This window comes from Stegodyphus dumicola, chromosome X1 (genome assembly GCF_044657685.1).
Source record: "Stegodyphus dumicola isolate Sdum_Otavi_A_Nest chromosome X1, ASM4465768v1".
Lineage (NCBI taxonomy): Eukaryota > Metazoa > Arthropoda > Arachnida > Araneae > Eresidae > Stegodyphus > Stegodyphus dumicola.
In genome coordinates, this window is record NC_140780.1 from 72,040,927 (window position 1) to 72,048,032 (window position 7,106).

The 7,106-nt window shown below is 29.5% G+C and overlaps 1 long non-coding RNA gene across 1 annotated transcript; it reads left to right on the forward strand.

The window, feature by feature from the left end:
- Positions 1-911: 911 nt before the first annotated feature.
- LOC146993200 (uncharacterized) lies at positions 912-6,733 on the forward strand. The gene is made up of 4 exons (XR_015038478.1): positions 912-1,041; positions 2,120-2,229; positions 4,347-4,382; positions 6,509-6,733. It is a non-coding gene; the product is annotated as an uncharacterized LOC146993200 (long non-coding RNA).
- Positions 6,734-7,106: the final 373 nt, after the last annotated feature.

Below are 7,106 nucleotides of genomic sequence, written 5' to 3' on the forward strand. Positions count from 1 at the left end.
CTTCTTTGAGAATGGACTCCAAATTTAGTAAACACCTGTCAAAATCCGAATTGCTGGTAATTTTGATAGGGGGGGTAGCAGTACGTTCTAAAATAAATCTAAAATCGTCCCAATTTGTAGAGACTTGCTCCTGTAATTTTGAGTAACGATTTTGGATATCTAGGGTGATCAAAACTGGATAGTGATCAGAGTCAAGGTCTTGAATCACTTTTATTTCGTGTCTAAAATTGACATTATAAAAGGCAGCCAGATCAAGAACTGCAGGGGTCCCTCTAACAGGGTAGTAAGTCGGGAGGGTAGGAGCTATGATCTGTATATGGTTTCTCTGGCACCATGAATTTAGACTAATGCCATACCTGTTCCTGTTAGGGCAAAACCATGCGGTATGACGTGAATTTAGGTCACCAGCAATAATTAGGTGATTTGATAATGATAAAAGTTTATCAAAATCACTGACAGGAAAAGTACCTCTTCCACGTGCAGTTGATAGTGGAGGCAGGTACGCCGAGATGACTGTTAGTAAGGGAGAATTTTGGAGGAAAATTTTGATAATTGTCGCTTCCAAAATACTTAAATCAGGAGGGGGTATAATGTGATGCTTAATCGAACGCTTCACGTAGATACAGGTGCCACCACTTGCACGCCTGGCTAATGACACCCTGTCAGTCGAGTACATGTCATAATTCCCAATTTTGGGAGTTCTCCCTGGGGTAAGATGAGTCTCTTGGACTAATAACACGTCAAGATCGTGCACTACAATAAAATCTTTGACTTCATCGATCTTATTGATGAGGCCGTTTGCATTCCATGTGCACATGGTAAGTTCTCTGTTGGTAACGAAAAAAAAAAAAGCGTTGCAATTCTTCTTCACTGACCAATGGCAAAGCAGACACTTTCTACTTCCGGTTGTGGCGGGATATTTGTGAAGTCAGCACTCGGCAATGGCGGTCGAAAAGAATGGTAAAGTCGCAAAGAATACTGTTTGTTCGTGGATTGGCATTTGTGACTGAATCCATCGAAGTTACTAATTATTTGAAGAAAGTAAGTGAATATTTTATATTTTCAGTGTTTAATACTCGTACTTTCTTCACCTATATAAAATTTTATAAATAGCGTCTGTGTAGTAAATGTGATTTTCCATGTGTTGTTCTTTTGTGTACGTGTCTAATGATTCATTTTCAGGATTTGGTACTGTTAAATTTTGCACTAGTCTGTTTCTTACTGTTTGTGTCACTCCTTTTTGTATGTGTCTCACCTTTTTATAGTTATATTATTTTTACTCAAACGTTTTAATATTTATCTTAAAGCATACTGTAATTAAGCAGGAAATAGCTTTTAATGGAAAAAGAAAGGCAATATTAACATGACTAATTGTTCAGAAATCTGTTATGGAAATGTTATCTACCTTATGCCAAAAAATAAAGCATGTAACTTTCATTTATTTATGAAATTCAAAATTTTTTATTTGCTTAGTGTTTTCCCTAAAAATAATTTAATTTCTTATTTTTGAATTTAGTTTTATAAATTTGCTTTAATATATAATCTTTAACTCAAAGATATTGTGCTATTAAAAAAGGAAATTTTATGCCATAGAAACACAGGTACTTTGTTCCAAATCTGTGTTCATTTTTTTTATATATATATACTGAATTTTTATGCACTTGTAATTACTGAAATATATCCTTTTATGAATAATAAGTAAGTCCTAAGTCCTTTCATGAATGCATTTCTTTTTTGTTCGTTTGATTTTGTTGTTTTAGAAGATCTGCCATAGTTAAAGAAAGAAAATAAAGTAAGAATGCTTTACTTTCAGTTTTGAATAAATTTACTACTATTTACTGCAGCTTCAAGTTTCTCTAAACATAATTTTCGAAGTCAAAACTTGATAGTTATGTTGATTATTAGACTTGCATGAAAAAATTTATTGAAAAATTAGTATTTGATCTAAAATACCTTAAATTGTTTAAATTATATTTTACTAAATCATGTATTTTGATGTAACTAGATAGTTAAAAAAATTAAAATTGTAAATGTGCAAAAATGCTTATATAAAACCAAGAAATTGTTTATATTTTTGTTGCTTTTTCCCTTGTAAATTAATTGTATATATATATTACAGTCTGGGGAGTCAGCACGCTGCTGAATTGTAGTAAACAAGACGTCCAATCTACTAGACCATCAAAGATGCAGATTTGGATTTTCTATTTCATAGTTATTGAAATCATAATGGTATGTTTGTTTAAATTAGTACTGTTTATGAATGTGATAAAAATAAATTCTGATAAGCTAAGAAATGATTTATTTTCTATTAATTATGAACTGTAAATAATGTAACTAATTTTCTTCATAGTATTTACTAAACATTTTTTTTTAAAAAAGAGGTAGTCTTATTTATACAATTCTTGCAGAGATACCAAGAAATAAATTATTTCAGGAATTTTCACTCAGTATATCTTGATGTGTAAAATCGTGTTGTTCAATGCCATATTACTTTTTCACAGGAAAGTAATTTTATTGATCTAACATCTGCATAAATCAAACTTTTTTAAGAATGATTACAGTTTCTAACTTAGAATTTTCAGATTTAGAAAATGTATGTTTAATGTAGCATTAGTTTTCCATGGAATAGAAAAGGTTTTCAAAATGTTCAGTTGTTAGAGGGAAATAATATAAATGAGATTGTCCTGATACAGTTTCAGCTGGAAATGAAACTGAATTTTTGGATAGTGAAGATTTCATTTAAGAATTCTAATAAAACTGATTAATGTAAATCCTCTGCATTTAAAAATTCTAATAAAACTGATTAATGTAAATCCTCTGCATTTAAGAATTCTAATAAAACTGATTAATGTAAATCCTATGATTCATGTAGGTATTCTTCTGTTATCAGGACCAGATTCAGAAATGTGTGTTTATATGCATGCATTTTTAAATGTAGGTGCTCATGTGTGCATGTGTATATTCTTTATGTATGTATGTGTATACTTATACACATACATGCATATACACATGCTTACGTATCTACAGTGGAACACATGCTTACATATCTACAGTGGAGATATGAGTTTAATTCGTTCCAGCATTCAACTGGTATAGCGAATTTCTCGTATCTAGAAACAAGCTTCCCCATTGAAAATAATGGAAATTCAGTTAACCCGTTCCACACCCCAAAAAATATCAACATTTTAATATTAAGTCAATTTTTCCTAATAAATAACACTGGTAAATAATATAACAATAGTTTAACTTTGTTACCAACATTTTAACTCCTTCTCATTAATCCACACCAACAACAGCTTCTCAACATCTAGGAGTATTTTTATGGTGCTTGGAAGCAACGATAATTCCTTTGGCTACATCAGGTTTCTTAATTTCTTCCTGCTTCTTCAGAATAGTATAGATTTTCGATGTTGAAAGGCCGCAAGTCTTCGCCAATTCCGTCACCATGCTTATGTTTATCTATGATTTCTTTCTAGATATCGACGGCCATGGCCTCCTTATTTTTCTTTGCAGCACTATCTGAGGCAACAAGCTTCTTGCGAGGCATCTTGAAATAATTATTTTCACGTTAAATGTCAAAACAATTAACTTACAAGTGTACAAACACGTATATAAAAGAGCACTGAGTGATCTGACGAGGGGATTGCCTGAGTTGAGCCGGATAGGGAAATGGCGCCACCCATACCAACAGCCTGGTTCATTGCTCATTACTCAAATTAATGCTCATATTTCGCTCATACTTTCCTCGTATCTCGAGGTTTCATTGTACATTTCTGAATCCCGTCCTAATAACAGGAGTACCTTTGCCAGTATTGCAACAGAGCTAGAATGAATTATTGTGTTAAATACGTGGAAAATGCATGCTTAAAGTACTGTTATTTTCTAAAAATATTCTGTATGTCTATTTTTTACAAGAAGAAAAAATAGCTAAAAGCTGTTAATTTACTCGTATTTATTAGTCCAAAGGGGCTTTGTCCCTAAAGAACTATTGTTTTTGTTTTGCATTGGTTCACTATAAATATCTGTTTCACTTTTCAAACTGTTCCTACCAAATGTTAGAGTCCCTAGTGTGGGATTAATACTCTCTATCTTAGTGCCCTCTATAACCTATGTTAGGGTTAACCTGTATAACCTACAAGGATTGCCAGTTTAGGCGAGATATCTAGGTAGTCATCATAATACGTACCTTTTTATTATTTTAAAATTAAATTGAAAGTAATAAACTAGTTTTCGAATGGAGTTAAACTAGATTTGCATTCAACTCTGGTTTATTGTGTTAATGATGTTTTGCTGTAACAAATATGAATTTTTTGTTTAAGTATAATAATTTAAAATGTTTTTTCTAGAGAATGAAGTACTGCCACTAAGGTAAAGCTTGCAAGGTAATTTTCTATTCTACATTAACTCAATCTTTATGTCCTGTTACAGATATATTGGCAGACATTCAAAAAGAAAAATAATAACATTGAATGTAGTATATTAGATGGTTAACTGTGGTTTGGCAGCTCATTAATAATCTTACACATATTGAGTACGAATAACTTTGACAATTACCGGTATTTTCAATAGTATAAAATTAGGCAAGAAAGCAGCTTTAGCTTAGCACCGATTTTAAATACAACTCTCTTACCAATATTGGTTTGACGAAGGTAAAATATAATTGAATTTAATAAGTTGGAAATACTGTCTGTCTTTCCATGAGTTAAAAAATAATTTCAAATAAAATTTCTTTTTTCAGTTTTTCATGTTATTTGTTTAATGTTATTGTAATCTGATTTATCATATTTAGTCACATATTCCATCCCTCTTTGCACTATAGTATATAATTCAAAGGACTTATCAGTTTCAGCAATTTTTTTTTTTTTTTACCAGTATACATTTTTACCATAACTCTGTTTCTAAATCATATCCTGAAAAATTAACGAGTAAAGTACACAAAGAAGGAAAATATGCAAGTAAATCATGGCATTTAGTGTTGTTTATGTGTCTAATATTTGTACTAGATTGTAAAAGTTATAAAATTCTATTAGCTTTTTTAAATTATTCTTTTTTAAATTGAGATGCTTCTTTGCACCCAAATGGTTAAAGCCCTAGTATGACTTTGGTACTTTGATCTAACTTCTATTCCTAATAAATAATCCAGCTGCATACAGTTTACTCAATTTCTGCCATGTGTAAGGTAAACAGTATTAGGTTTTTTTAAATATATCTTTTACAACTATTCCATCAGTTAGATTTCTTTCATATTTTGCCTTAATTGAGAATTAATGCTAATTAAGAATTTATTAAAGTTAATATGTTAAGTTTTTGTGTGTATAATTCATTTTAAGTATGTGCAAGCAAATGCATACATTAACAGTTACTTAGAATTATGTTTTGGGTATCAAATTCAGAAATTTTGGGGCTGTTTTTAGAAGATTTATTAATGATTTATACTATATTAATATTGGTAAAAAAATTCTGTGGCTTTTATATGAGAGTATATATTTTAAAATAGCTGCATGATATGGTAGAGGTAAAAAGCTTTATGTGGATCATAAATTAATATTATGTGGCAATTTTTCATTTATTTAATAAAGAAAATATTCAATCCACAATTAAAATTTTTTCACTGGATTATTTGCATACAAAGTTTGCAGCAAATATTTCCTGCAACAGAAGTGACAATTTTTATTTTGCCAAGACAGGAAATTTAGTTAGTGAAAGCAGTAACCCTATTTTGAGATATTAAACAGGAAGGCAAATTTTTGAATTTAAATTGATTTTTGAAGGAAGACTTCATTTAGTCTTGCTATCATTCTACGTGACTCTTAACTTTTTTATGGTATTTATAATTTTATTGTTATTCAGCTTTCTGTTTGCTTAGAATGCACATGAATGTAGACTTGAAATATTTTATATTGCAAACTGAGATGCCATTGTTATCATAATTAAAGATTTTTACTCTGATTTTGGAGGAATTTACTGATAATACTTTTGATTGTGTATTGGTTTCTAGTTTATTGAAATGTGTAAAATAGCCTGTTAATGCATATACGTATGTTAATGACATGTATATGTTTATGAAGTATTCTGTTATATGTATATAGTGTTGTGATTAGTTTTCTGCTTACTCTTTATTTAAGAAAAAGTTATCTGTAAGAAAGCGAATATTCTTTACTATATGTAGCAGTAAAATTGAAAAGGCTAATGCAATATAATTAATACAAAATTAAGTTTTTTCTCATGTACTTAAATACAAACATAGCCATTAAAGACTTTCTGAACCTTGCAGTTCTAAACAAATCTTAAGTATTTTTTACTTGAAATTATAGGCATTGTGTAAGGTATATAATTGAAGCTTACTGTGTGATAGTATGAAATTAAATTTTTAATTACTGAAATGTAAATTTTTAAATATGAAATACTCAGTGCATTTTATATGCATTTTTTAATACTTCAACTATATTTAAAAACTGAAAACATCTGAAGTGTGAAATTATTACAAATTTTTCTTTTTCTTGTTTAGGAGCTGTTCTCAAAACATTGGGTGACAAAGAATTCACTTTTACAAAAATTGAGCAGGATATTAGAGACAGCGAACTATAGAACAAATATGGTGAAGCTGCATGAAGTCTATGTTGAATTTTATTATTGAAAAAAATATGCTCTTCAGATTTAATGTTAGTTTTTATTGTTTAACAGTAATTGCAGTTTTCGAATACCTGTAAAATAAACCTAATTCTTAAATTAATTTCATGTGTATTTCTTTTGCAACTATTACAGTTCATAATACTTCAAACAACTTGAAATTTTATACTTGTTAATTTATGTGGGATATGTTCATAATAATTTTATAATTTAAATAACTCATTGTTATCATATGAGCATAATCTAAAATGCACAGCATTTGACAACAAATTAATAAAAAATTAGCCAACTTCTAATTGCTTTCTTTTGTCCAGTTGCCTCTTTTTAAATCATTTAATACCATAAAGCTATTTGATGGAAAAAAAATAACTGGTATGTCCACATCAACATGTACATTTATAATGATGTTATAGAAAAAGTCACATGAGATAAATATTTAAAAACTTCAATATTCCTAAACAAATTAACTTTTTAAA